At 40.2% G+C, this 13,974-nt stretch overlaps 1 protein-coding gene and 1 long non-coding RNA gene across 2 annotated transcripts in view; both read left to right on the top strand.

Moving 5' to 3' along the window:
- The window catches only part of NR3C2 (nuclear receptor subfamily 3 group C member 2), a 189,390-nt gene that overhangs the window by 29,798 nt on the left and 145,618 nt on the right, over positions 1 to 13,974 (top strand).
- LOC116444714 lies at positions 6,290 to 8,963 on the top strand. The gene is made up of 3 exons (XR_004240456.1): positions 6,290 to 6,374; positions 7,876 to 7,942; positions 8,875 to 8,963. It is a non-coding gene; the product is annotated as an uncharacterized LOC116444714 (long non-coding RNA).

Below are 13,974 nucleotides of genomic sequence, written 5' to 3'. Positions count from 1 at the left end.
CCCTCATGTTCATTTAATGATGGGCCAGCTTAACTTGTATGTGGAATCTAATGAGAGACTAGAAAGGTGTTGAAGGATGCAGTGATGATCCCCTTTGACCTGTTTTTGCAAGTGGTTTATTATTTGTCCTTATAAAGTGAAATGAACTACCCTAATGTTTACTTACACGTGTACATATGTATCCATATGTATCCAGTGCCTCTGTGTGAGGATATATGTGTGTATGTGTACTGCAGCATTTAAAATTTTTTTTCAGCAGCTAGAATTACATGTATTAGTTCCCAGTTTGTGTGATCCAATAGCTCTTTCTTCTAATAAATCACAGACAAAATGCTGTGTGACAAGGGAGGAAGCTGCCATCTCTCTGGAGTGTGTAGTGCATGTGCTTGAATTCCTTCAGCATCAGAGTAGCCCGTGCAGCAAAGGCTTCACGCTGTCCCTGGTTCCCAGCTGAAGCAATTTCTTGCATTTCCCTTATTTTGAGCCTTGGGTGTTTGCACAAGCTGAATGCTTTTTTTTTTTGCCCTGCCTGTGTTTATATCTGTAAAGTGGGTGTAGGGAGAGCAAATGCCTGAAGTATCAGGAACTGAAACGGGATGTCTCAAGGCTGGCTTAAGGCCAAGATGAAATACATGTCTCTTGGCAGCAGGGGTGCTTGAGGCAGCCCTGTGATATTGGATAACTTACTTTTTTTTTACTTGGTTAGTCCCATCCATACCTCAGCTGACCTCCTTTGTTGGGTGGCGGGCAGGTCTGTATCCCTCCTGGAGTGAGGGCAGGAGAAGGTGCATGCAGTGAGTGGCATTCTTGGTGTGTTTGGGGTTGTCCTGCTCTTAGAAGATGGCCTGTGTACCTGAGAAGGAGCCAGCCAACGCTTGGCACAGGGAATCCACGTGCCAGAAAGGGACAGAGCTCATGGCCTCCCCCTTCTTCAGTGTGCTGACTGAAAATGGTGCCCACTGGGTTTGTGGTGCCTGCCCCGCTTGGCATCCCAGAGGAGATGTCCCCCCATGGCACTGTGCTGTCTGTCACCTGTGTCCCTGTCGGGCCCTGGCTCGGCCGTGTCAGTGACAGGCAGCAGCTGTCAGAGTGTCTCAGCCCTCCTCAGAATGAGCGTCCGCTCGGCTCGGGCAGGAATGCATTTATAGCATGTTTTGGTTTCTGTGCCAAAGACAATCAGTGAGGAATATGGCTCGGGTCAGTATTTTCTTAGGGGCCTTTCCAGAGAAATGCGACGTATGGCTGCTGGCCCAGGGGAGCTGTGCAGCCCCTGCGAGCTCTGCAGCTGCAAGGAGCTGTGGCAGGCCCAGGAAGATGCTGCTCTGAAAATTTTGATGAGGCAGAAAGGAGAAGCAAGGATTAGTGTCAATAAGCGGCTGCAGTTTTCAAGGTTCCCCCTGCCAGCTATAGAGCCGAGTGTCTGGCCTGTTGCTTGGCATCCTTCCTCTCCAAGCTTTGAAAATGTTGCTGGAAGTTGATGCTTTCACTGCTGATTTTCTTTTTTCTTTTTCTTTTTTTTTTCCTTTCCCCCCCTTCTTATTTTCTACTTCTGCGTATGGATTCTGGCAAGAAGCAAGATTCAGGTGGCAGCAGAGAGAGTAGGGCTGCCAGGGGCTGGGGTTCCTGGGAAGGCAGTAGGGTTTGCAGCAAATCCAGAGGTTTTTGCAGCTACCCCCTTCTGCACTCACTGCTTGCTGCCAGAGGCATGATCATCCAACCCTTCATGATTACTATGTGAGTTTCACCTTTCACTTGCAAAGGAGCACATAATTGAATTTATGGTTTTAATGCTGAAAAAAAAAAGTGGGTCAGTCAGGTATTAATAAGCTATTGCATTAAAATGGTGATAACCTACTGATTTTAAATAGTTTTTAAATATTTTGGAATAGCTGCTGCAGTCTCTGTGCAACACAGACATGCACATGAGAGAGCAAATGAGGGACAAAACCTAGTGAGCATTTTTAACTAAAAATGCAAACATTTTTGCTCATTCATTGCCTGGGGTGAAATCAATGGCATTTCATAAAATATCTAACTGAAATAATGAGTAGGGTAGTTAGAAGTGTCAATATTTTCAAAAACATTTCTTACTGTTTTATAATAATTTATATAGACTAATACTACAACTATTATATAATAGCAAAATACATATTATTGCCTAATTGTCTAATTTTCTAACATAATAATGCATAGTTATTTAAGTTTAGTACAATAATGTGCAAGATGCATAGTTAGATAAGTTTTTCCAGTTTTTTCCAGCTCGTATTTTTTTTTTTAAATTAATTGTAGCATTTTTACCTGTATGGAATTCTGCAAACAGAGATTACCAGATTAAAAAAAACTTCTTTTTCTCCCCCTCCCCCCCACAAAGTTTTGTGAATACAAGAAATACAAATAAAAGATTCCATGTTTCAGGCACAGTTTAAGTAGGATTTCTTTAAGAAGTAAAAACCTGCTTTCATAGGGGGACACTGACAACTTGAAATTTGACAGACCAGAAACATTCTTGTTTGTTTAAAATAATGTTTCACTTTTATGTAGTTGACAAAGAACTCGGGTGAGAGAGAGGTGCAGGGTAATCAAAATTGCATGCTGGTAAGATTAAGTGTGTACTTTGTAGGTCATTTGTTTGTATAAACAAGAACCTGTTGCTATAGCTGATGGCATTTCAAAGAGTCTCAAACCTTGAGAAGACCAACAAGAGCAAAAAAATCGTGGATTTCGTGCATTTCCATGGATTAAAGTACAGTTCCTTTCTCAAAGGTACCCAGGTCAGTTCTCGGGCACGGGCAGCCTGATGGGAGGCGTGCTGAAGTCAACTGGCAGTAGGCTGTTAACTTTTAGTATGTTTTGGATCAGAGCTCAGGTGAATTCCTTTGTTCCTTGGAGGAGACACTTCAGCACTGTGTCAGAATAATTAAAAAAAGAAAAAAAATCTTTGCAAGACTTACTTTTTTTTAAATTTAAGCAGTGAGGGAAATTTGTAATTGGACATGGTTATCAAAATATGTAGAAATGGTGCGGAGAAATGTGTTCTTATCTCATGTAATTGCTCTGTAATTGTTGGGGAGAGGAATCAGATTAAGGAGGCTAAGTATTTCCAATGCTGAAATTAATGTATTTTTGCAAATAGTGAATCTAAGTCTGCATTCCTTGAAGTCAGTGGGAGTTCATGTGTTTTGCAGAATTGGAGCTGGTATTTGCAAGCTCTCAGCTTTATGTAAGCAAGTTTTGAGTTTTTTGGCTTTTTTTTTTTAAGAGTAATCAAAACTTTTAATCAAAGGATTCATTTATGTTTAAAATATTTTTTGAAGTAGGAAGTGTTAATCTTGAAGGTATAATTTAATTTCTCTTGAGTTGTCTTTCTCTCCTACTCTTCATTATCTCTTTTAAAATTGAAATGCAGAAACATTTCCATCAAGCTTAAGAATCAGTAAATTAGTGAATGCTTTTCATGCTTAAAGATTTTTTTTTAATTTGGTTTTGGTTTTTTTGTGTTCCTTGAGTATGTTGGTATGAAATTCACCAGTGCTTGCTGCATTTTGTACCTGAAATTAAAATATTTGTGTGGCACATTAGGAAAGCATTAACTAGCTTTGGTGATTTTTTTTTTTTTTTTTTTTTTGCCAATTACTATCTTTAAACTAAAATTTTGTACATATCAATTTAATTTGTGAGAGTAAGTTGTTCTTTAAAGCCTGTAACTCTTCTTAATTCTTCCAGGGATAAAAAGAGCAGGCAAACACATCAAAACTTCTGCTGTAGGTTATGGCGTAGATGAAGATTAGATAGCTGAAAACCAACCTTCTGTGGAAGTTGTGCTTCACAACCGTTATGGAACTTCTGAAAAGCATGCTACTTCCAGCAAAAATTGTCTCTTTGAATTTGGTACAGGAGAAGTATTTTTGCTGCTGTGGAAGCTGGTTCAGTTTTGTTTCCATGCTAACCAAATTTGCACTTTGTTTGACACTGTATGTGGTGCTCTTGCTGCTGGGGAGCTGCAGCAGCTCTAATGTATATGTAGTAGATACTGTGTCTGTGAAAGCAAAACCAGCCCTGGAAACAAAATAGTGATGGCTGAGTCCTATAAAACCTGCTTTGGAAAGTCCACGAGAGCAAAGGAGCAAAAGGAAATCTCCCCAGTTCTGTGAATGCAGAAATGGAGACATGGGAAGTGGTTTTCCTGAAACCATCCAGCGGTGACCTGCAGGTTGGGGACAGAAATGGGATTGTCAGCTCTGTATCAAAGCACTTTTACTATCAGTATCCCTGATTTTTGTTGTGAAAAGAAAGTTAATACTTATGCTGAACTTGCCAAAAATCAAATGCTTGTTACAGCAAGATGCACGTCCGACAGGGATTTTCATATCTTTGCAACCTTTACTGGTATCTTTCAGAACTGGATCTAACCTGAGACATTTAGTAAGATGCAAAGGTCATCTAAACAAGGCTGTTGCTGACTTGCAGTACTCTGAGCAATTTTACATTCTTAGCTAGGAGGGGTGGGGTGGGGGTGGTGTTGGGGAAGACACTCAGGGACTTGAAAATCACTCTTTCCAGCCCTTTCAGGACTGCAAGCAAAAGCTGTCTGTTTTATGTAAGCTAAAATTTCCTCCATTCTCTTCTGTTTAAGCTGAAAATTCATTTTTAGACTAGAGAGCCCAAGATACCAAAGTTTAAAGATTGAATACTAAATTCAGAGGTAAAAAACCAAACCACTTAATTTTTGGGAATCAGGCACGGAATCCCAAGAATCAGATAAAAATGCTGCAGTTGGGAGAAAAGAAAATAACATTTTTCTGAAAGCAGGATTTTTTTTTGAAAATGTACCGGTGCTTATGGGGATGTTTAGAATGTCTCCAGACATAATATAGGTAGGGTAGGAGTGGAATAGTTGGAAATTCACAGAAAGTTTCAAGGCTACATAACAAAACAAAGGCAGGTCACATGGATGTTCACTTCTCGTAGGTGGAACCAGTGCCCCTTTTATTTCTGTTTTAATAGTGGAAGGAGCACTTGGGCTGTGCTTATTTATAATCATTGATCCTTAACTCCCATCCATATTCTCTGTATTTACACATGCATTCTCCCTCATAATGCGGAGTAGAGATTTTCTTTGTCCTTTAAGGACTTGTTTCCTCTTCAGTCATGCTTTCATTCACTTCCTTTTGGCTCTTTCTATTAACTCTAGCCTATTCTAATTCCTGCTTGTTGCTGCTTTTTACTCTGTTTTTCCTTTTCTCCCCAGCCCTTAATTCCTCCCGTCATTCTGTTCCTCCTTCCTTCCTGTCTCCTGCCAGTGGCTCAGATGGTTTTGAGTGACCAAGATGTGGGGATATTGCATGATGCATGTGGAATGGAGCAGTGCACTCAGAAAGTTATCCCCAGAAGTCAGTACTCCTTTCAGATTTCCCCACTGCTGGCAAACAGCTACCTTCATGTACTAGGAAGCCTTAGGAATATGCCCTCAAAAGATGGGGTTCCCTGTGGCACAATCCTGTGGAAGCCCTTCTGGAAGCGGGTGCTGTGCAGCTGGAGAGGACATGAAGCAGTAATGTGCACTTGTGTCATGAGGAAACAGAAATATGAACCAAACTGCTTAACCCAGCACCTTTATACTTCTGCTGGTGTAACTTGATTTAGTAAGTTAAAATGTCAGTGCTGTGGCTGTAGCACTGCTGTTTCCTTTCCCTGCCTTCTCTACGACGACACTCCAGGTTTTTTAGAAACATCCCCCAAAAGAGGGAAAGATCATGAAAAACGCTCTTAATTGCACGCAGTTTTTAATATTCCTGGGATCTGTTTTGAAGGGTGCATTTGACAGAGAGAAACCCAGCAGCCCCACACTGAATCCTTTGTCCTTCCTGCGGGGTGAAACAGTAGATAGCTTACTGTAAGTGTGGCTGCCTGCCAACCCGTGGCGCAGATTCTTTTTTTAATACTGTAAACTGGCAAGAAATCAAGAATTGCTGTTCTTCCTTTTATTTACTTTCCCTTCTGTATTAAAGAGCTCAGTAAATAAGAGAAAGTTAAATGTTGAGTGAAGGTTTCATACTGATTAATCATTAAATAGCAAAGAGTTATCTGTTCGGGGGGGCAGGATTTGCCCCCTTTTTTCCATTTCTCTTTGGTTGAAACTGGAAATATCAGTTGCTTCATCTGGAATAGATTATCACAGGGAAAAGTCTGTGCAGTTTGAAATGAGGACAGAGCAGAATGCATCCATCATGCATAGTTTAAAATAATCTGCAAGACTGCTTCTGATTTGATCCTTAGATGTACTTCCTCCCGATTTTCTTCAAAACTTGTGTTAATAATGAGTACTCTGTCTCTAGAAAAGGCTTTTTTGTAGAGTGTGCCCCCAGCCTCTGCTTGTAAGTATTTTCTTATTTGAACAACTAAGCTTCCTGAAATAGCTGCTGAGTTTTTTGTTTTGCTGTTATATTTAAAAGTGGTAGAGGGGTGTGGAGTTCCTTCTGCTGCTTCTCAAATCCAAGGCATGCCTTGCAAGCTACTTTGCTTTCACGCTAGAAAGGGAATTGGCGTTGCTGCTTTTCTCATGATCGTGTTGCTAAATTATTGGCAAAATTATCCCCAAGCAAAAAAAATGATGTTGGTATTGATATAGTGCACATTTGAATGATTTATCTTGAGAGAAATGTATTTCTGTGTGCATGATGCAGGAGGCCAAATTGAATTTAAAAATTACTGTTGCTGTTAAATACAGAGCTAATGTGAAAAATTAGCCTACAACAGATTGTTTTAAATCCCAAAGCATACTGTGGTTCATTCGAAGGTCAATCTTGCTCAAAACATATTAAAAATTCAATAATATCAATGTATATCTGCTGCTGACTTGATGAACCTACCGTATAGGTCACGTATGTACAGCTTTATTAAAGAAAACGTGGATTCATGTTTTGTTTCTTTTATACTTCTTGGCTAATTGGAAGTTAAGGTTTCTGAAAGTGATAAGGAATAGTTCTGCTTTAAAAGCAGTGGACTGTGACTGAAGAAATCTGGATTTGATCTGCCAGATTTCTTGAAATAACTGGATCAAGTCATTAGTTATTTGGGGGGTTTTCTTTTGTTTGTTTGTTTTTTTCCCTCTTAGTTCTTCATCTGTAAAGTGGAGATAATCCTATTCCCTTACCAGATGGCAGTATGTTATAGATAAATTAATGAATGTTTGTGGGACAAAGCAGTAGCATTTAATGGGTTCAGCATAAGTATTCACATTAATGATTCATGTTAAAGAATGATTGAAAAACTGCATTAACTCGAAAGTTCGGAGTGTCCTGTCCTAGAGGCAGAGGCTTAGTTTCCAATCTGCAATGCCCAAATGGGGGACACAAGAAATATTTATTCAGGAAATTTAGTAGTTTACAAGTTTCCTTCCTTTGGTTCCTTCCTTCCTTTAGCTAGAAAGAATTTTTTTTTTCAGACTCTGCTGGACAAGTCTGGATTTCTGAAGTAAATCTCTTTGAATATAAAAGGAAAAGGCACATTTTTGTGGACATTTGTGCAGGTATCTTGCCACAAAAATTAATGAGTAAATAAACTATTTAAAGATGATTAAATTTGAGAGATGATCCAAAGGAATGAGAGCAACTTTTCTAAGCAATTAGTAAAAAACCCCAACTGTCTCCTGCAAAAGCACGAATCGGAAAATAACCATTTCAATTATAGCCATCAGAAATCTTGCCCCATTCTCATTTTTCTTTTGAATATATATCTTGAGCTTGTTCAAGATATGCAGGAAAGTTTTCTTGCAAAATGACAGGTAGAACTATCACAAACTTGTTACTATTTTAGGGGTGTTGGATAAGATGCATAATTATCTTGAATACAGTTTCAGTTTTGCTGCCTTTTCAGTGTAGCAAGCTACAGGGAAAATACAAATTCAGTTGTCGAGGATCCCGGACCTCAAAGGGAGTAATAAGTAGGTAACAACTCTACTTTGACTTGTGTTTTGCAGTCTTTATTTTTTATAAATGTGGTTGTTTATTTTAAGTGTAAGTAGCATTAGTTCATCCCTATTTTGTTATCCACATTGAGGGAAAATAAAGAAGTGTCTGCACAGAGTTGGAGTTACGTGGCCGTGTGACTTGAGAAGAGTCTACTAATATGTGATTCTCCTTTGAAACTGTGAGCAGATTATCTTCAATAACTAGCAGATTTCTGTATATATTTTTAAAATGCAGGAATAAGTGCTTGATATAACTATTACAGTGGCTTTATTTAATTAAAAACAGTAAACTGCAGTAGCATTTCAGAGTTACTCTTGCCATGTTCGGACAGTTCTCTTGCGGATCTCAAAGCTCGGGTTTTGTGCTCCTTTAGCTATATATTTAGAAGAAACAGAAAATAGTTTTATCACTTGCTTCCTACTGACATACTCAGTTCTTACAGTAACAATTTTCCTTGGCTGTTGCAGCATGTGCCAGGAGATTGCAGATCCTGTGTCTGTACTTAAGACTTGATACCTCAGAAACTGTCTTTTATCCAAAATGCCGGTAAGGCAATTACCATGAGTCAGACGAACCATCCACTCCAGGTTCCTTGTTATGGGTCAGGCCAGAGCAAGACCTTTTCTGGTCAGGGAGCCAGTCTGTGAATTAATGTCAGTGAGAATTACGGGTAAAATCCCCAGCCATGGCTAGTGTCCAAAATCGGTAGCAAGACTGGTAATTTAAATGTCTGCCGCTCCTGGACAAAAATAAGCTGCTTGCCTCTCGCTCTCTCTCTCGTCCTAACAAGACTGTTTCGGATTTGTCCAAGTAAAACCAAGAGAATGAATTTGAGGGGGAGGAAAGAGTGTGTCTTCCTCCTTCGCTTCAGTAACTTCATGTTTGTCCATGTTTTTTTCCCCAGCTCCTTAAACCGGAGGAAGAATGTCCCACTGATCGTCTCTCAGCAGGTCACGGCATAAGCTGCTCCCTGTTTTAGCCCTCCGATGAGCCCATATACCACTCGCTGTATTCACTCATTCCTTTGCCAGGTCACTCTTGATTTTCTCCTCTTGAACAGGGCTCAGAACAAGCCCAGTCCTGGCCAGCTCCTCACTCCCTCTCCAGAGCTGGGAGCTGCTGGGCAGAGTGACACTTGCAGCCTCGCGACCTCCGTGGCCGCCTGGTCTCCACTGTGGCACCCGCGGCAGTATCAGCCACAAAGGGATTTTCTTTATTGCATTAAGCTTGCAGAGAGAAGATTTAGTAGGTGTGTCGCAGTGCCATTAGCCTCCTGTGACCTGGTGTCTCAGCAAATCCTTCTGTGGCTGTGAAGAATTTGTTTTAGTTTGAGCAAATTCATCTTCATTAGAGCCATTTTGAGGGAAACTGTTCTCTCTACCCACGGTGCCATCTTCTTAATTCTAGGTGGCTGGACCTACTGCTGGTATTTGAATCATTATGCTAGTCTTGAGTAACGTCCCATCTGGCAATGGAAAATTCAAAAATACAATTAATTCAGTTTCCTTATATCATATGGTTGTGAAACCCTTTCTAACAAACTTTCACACAGAAACAGAAGTTTTATTCTTGTGGTAATAATGTTCATAAAAAAATGTTTTGGTGTGCTTAGTGCAAAATAACATTTCAACTTCTGGAGGACAACCACAAAATCTATTAAAAAAATAAATGTTGGCAGACACATAGGCAAAGGAAATCTATCAAAGTTTGTTGATGTTTGTCTGCAGTGCAGACCAGTTAACAGATTCTTTCCCTACGCAAACGAGCGGCATCTTGTCACAACACTTCAAAATCTTTAAATAACTTAAAGGCTCTTTTCTTTGATGTGAAGTTCACTTTGCAACACCTTGATGCCAGGGATGGTAGTCAGTTATTATCTTTATTACAGGTGTGGCCTTATTTAAATATCTGCATAAAATGTCTCATCTGTGGCACACTGATACTGCGTGAGCATTGCGTACCTGTTGTACGTGAGCCGCCTTCAGCTGGGGCGTGTTCAAAGTGAAGAACAGAAAATGTTTTACCATCCTTCAGATCCTAAATGGAGGTCTGCTGAAATGTCACTGGAAAAATTGGAAGAGTCTGGGCCTGGCTTGGGGAAAAAAAGTAGACAAAATAGGATTTTTAGGTGAGGCGCAAGTAGGATTTGCCTGTACAAGAAGAAAAATGAGACCTGCTAGTTTAGACCAGCAGGTTGCCTCTTGCCAAATTCCAGATGACAATGACTAGAAGTGACTTGGTCTGAGTCTTTTGGTGTGAAAATCCCTGTTTCAGCTGTGACTGCAGGGTTTTTTTTGGGGGGGGGATTGCTCAATCATAGAGTCATAGAATGGTTTGGGTTGGAGGCAACCTTAAAGATCATCTAGTCCTCTGCCATGGGCAGAGGACCATTCACTGACCGGGTTGCTCAAAGCCCCATCCAACCTGGCCATGAACACTGCCAGGTATGGGGCATCCACAGCTCTCTATGCAGCCTGTGCCAGGCTTCACCATACTCTGAGTAAAGATTTTTTTCCTAATATATCATCATGCCTGTGTAATTGGATTCTAAACAAATACACAGGAGACCTTTCTAGTTTCTTTGAAAAAATGGTCAGAGGAAGGAATATCAATGTCTCTGATAGATGGATGCTCTGCAGTAATGCCTGCTGCCCATTAATGAGGTCTGAGGTCCAGCCACTGCCTTTGCTTTAAGGTGTTCACAGACCTTTCATAGACTTGACATGCATTAGCTATTGGATGAAATGTGAACCCTAAGTGAAAGGATGTACTGCTAAGATAACCTTTAATTCCCAGGTGTGGGAAGGATTTAAGACCTGTTCCCAGCATTTTTTATTTATTTTTTTTTCTTAGAGCAAATGTAAAAAGTTTTCCAATTAGCTCGACAGTTTTGGGCGGGGTGGTCTTACTCTGAAGTTTCCATTCTCCTTGTACATTGCTTAGGAAGAATAAGCACATAATTTTTTGGCTGTGGATGCCTGTTGATGGAATTTAATGCTGTTCAACTGAGATAATAAAAGGGTCAAATAATTTTGTGAACTGTTAAGTATCATTTCATCTTTTGTACAGTGACTGTGGTCCCTGGGGTTGAAGAACAGTGATTGTTATGGTTCTTTTACCATCTGGCACTGTGACAAGAATACCTGATCTTGTGTTGCTCTACATGATGAAAAAATAGGTAAATAAATAGGATTTATCAGTTTTCTTTACAAGGCTTTTCCACAGGGCAATTGATTTTATTTTAGTCTGTGCAAGACAGACCAAGAGAAGAAAAAAAGACTGTATTTCTCTCTCTTGCTTTCCCAAGTCCAGTGTAAATAAAAGAAGACTGATATGTACTTACACATCTTTAAAATGCCTTAACAGTTTTTCTTTGGCTTTCTGAAGAGAAGATTCTGTTAGTTCTGAAGAAGGAATTTTTTTTTTCCAGTAATTTTGAATGCCCTTGGGCCCTCTTACGCAGAACTCTGTAATTCTTCTTCATGACAAGCACCTTGCACAAGGCTTTTTGGGGTGGGAACCTTTCTTTTTAATTAGGTTGCAGATGAAGGTTCAGCTCAGTCATGTTAATGGTGGAAGTTTCTTTAGTGACTTTTCCCATCAATTGTATACTTTGTGTCAGGGTCAAAAGTATCACTGTTCTTCAAAAATGATCCCATAACCTTTTGTTTACGGAAGCAGTAGTCTCCTTTGGAAGAGGCTTGTACAAAAGATTAAGTTGGTAGAATCAGGAATTCAAGATCAATCAAAAGGCTTTTTGTACATGTGAAGACATTCCATTTAATACTAAGTTGATATTTTCCACTTTGTGTGATTAGGCAAATGCAAAATTAAGTAACAGAAGTCAAGATCAGACACATTTTGAAGGTTTGTTTGTTTTTAAAGTGTATTGCTCTTTCTCGGAGAATATACTTCGGGTAAATATTAGATCTGTCTGTAAACTGGAAAATCAACTTCTCATCTTACTTAAAAGGTGCCTTTGTAGTAAAGGCAATATCATAACCTTAAAATAGTGTTTTGCATGAAGAGAAATGCAATGTCATGCTATATTTAACTACTTTGTAAGAACCAAGTTGTTGTGATGAGAAAATTTCAATAAAGTTTCTAATATTAAAATATATTTTGCAAGTCTATAACCTTCTTTGGCATTTATCATGTGGAATTATATACTAGTTGCCTTCTTGAAAGAAGGCTTAGAGCTGTGTCTTTAATGATTTTCGAAGTATGAATATAATTATAGGTTTCTCATTATAACAAAGGTACCAGTTGTGGTTTTTTTAGTGTAGAGATGGTTAAAAGCTGGTATACTGGTCATCACAGATCAACATATATGTATATTTGCAAGGTAAAAAGTAGCTGTTTGTTGCATGAAAGATAACCCAAGTAAAAATTCCTTAGAAGTGTACAGGTGAAAGTTTCCTCATGTCCATAGCTTTATGCCTAAAGGCCTAACTCTGTAGCTGTACCCAGAGAGCACTGAGCAGAGTGGGATGTAATTGAGAAGATGCTTCAGGACCAATCCTGTAGTAAGACCCAGCTCAGCCTCAGTCACCCTTTGGGGCATGGCACGTCCTGAAGGGCAGCTGCTGGATGCAGGAGGGGGTCACTGGTTCAGAGAAGTGGTCGGGCTTGCAGGGCAAGGGTGTGTTTCCTGGGGCACAGGTGTATGTGCATGAGCATTTTGGTGTGGGTTAGGAGTGTTCTTCTGAAGCAAGTCCGCTTATTGTCCTCGCTTCCTGTCGACGTGCGTGCGTTGCCGCACAGCTCCGAGTGCGCGGGCAGGTTTCATTTTGGGTGCCGCTAAACCAGAAGATGTTTCCACCTGGGAATACCCATTCAGTCAGCAGGACCAGTCTGATTCTAGCTGAAAGTGAAACCATCCCATCGAAGTGTGGACATTTGTCCTTGAGCTCAACCCCTGCGGAGCTGTGCTACGGCTGTTGTCACAGCCTGACTGCTGTCACTGTCCCTGTCCCGGCTGGAGACTAACAGCAGGTGCCTAGGGAAGACAGTAAAAGTGCAAGCACGTAGTAGTGCTTTCCCAATGTATTTTCCCAGCTTTCAGCAATCTGCATCTCACAAACTTCCTGAAGCAGAGATGGTATCTTTGGTTTAATAGCCCGTGATAGATTTTTCTTCCATTAGTTTGTCTTATTGTTTGTAAAACCATGTGCATTTTTATCATCCACAATATCATGTGCAGTGAGTCCTAAGGTAGAATAATGTACGTGTTAAGAAGTACCATTTTTTGTTTATTTCGAATTTGCTACCTGATAATTTCATTTGATGCTCCTTTGTTCTTATCTTGTAAGAGACAAATGATTCCTTTTCCACTGCGTTTATGGTGTTCCATTTATCACGGATCTCTTTGATACTACCTTGATTGTTTGTGTTCCAGGCTGGAAAATCCATGTCTATTTAGTTCCTTGATCAGAACCCATTTCATACCTTTGATCATCCTTGTTCTTCTCTCTGCCTTCCCTTGTTCTTTGAGTCTTTCTGAGACTGGAGGACTGCATGCAAGCTAGATAACTTATTCAGTGTGCAGTGTGCTGGCTTGAGGGTGTATTCTGTGGTGGTCTACGTTTCCCATAATTTTTAACAGTGTTTGCTTTTTCTTTTGACTGCTGCTGAAACGAAATCGTCATTTTTTTATATATGTCTCTGTTGAACGCAAGATCCTTCCCTGTGGTGGTGACAGCTCACCCAGAGCCCATGCTGTATTCATAGGGTTGGAGTTGTTTTCCTCCCCACCCATCCTCCCCACCATTCCCTACAATTCTTTATACCTGCCAGCTCTGAGCTTTGTCTTCCATTGTACAATTTAGTCCTTTGCTATGTAAGATCAGTTGCAGTTCTCTCAGTAAGTCTCCGTTTGTACTGCTGTGAGCAACTTGGTATCAGTAGGGTACTCTCCCCGCACACCATTCTTCCCTCTTTCCCAACCCATTTATGCAGCTGTCCTACAAAACTCCTGTGGAGCACTGGTAGCGACCTGTTTTCA

Source organism: Corvus moneduloides, chromosome 5 (assembly GCF_009650955.1).
Source record: "Corvus moneduloides isolate bCorMon1 chromosome 5, bCorMon1.pri, whole genome shotgun sequence".
NCBI lineage: Eukaryota > Metazoa > Chordata > Aves > Passeriformes > Corvidae > Corvus > Corvus moneduloides.
This window is presented reverse-complemented; position numbering and strand designations above follow the sequence as displayed.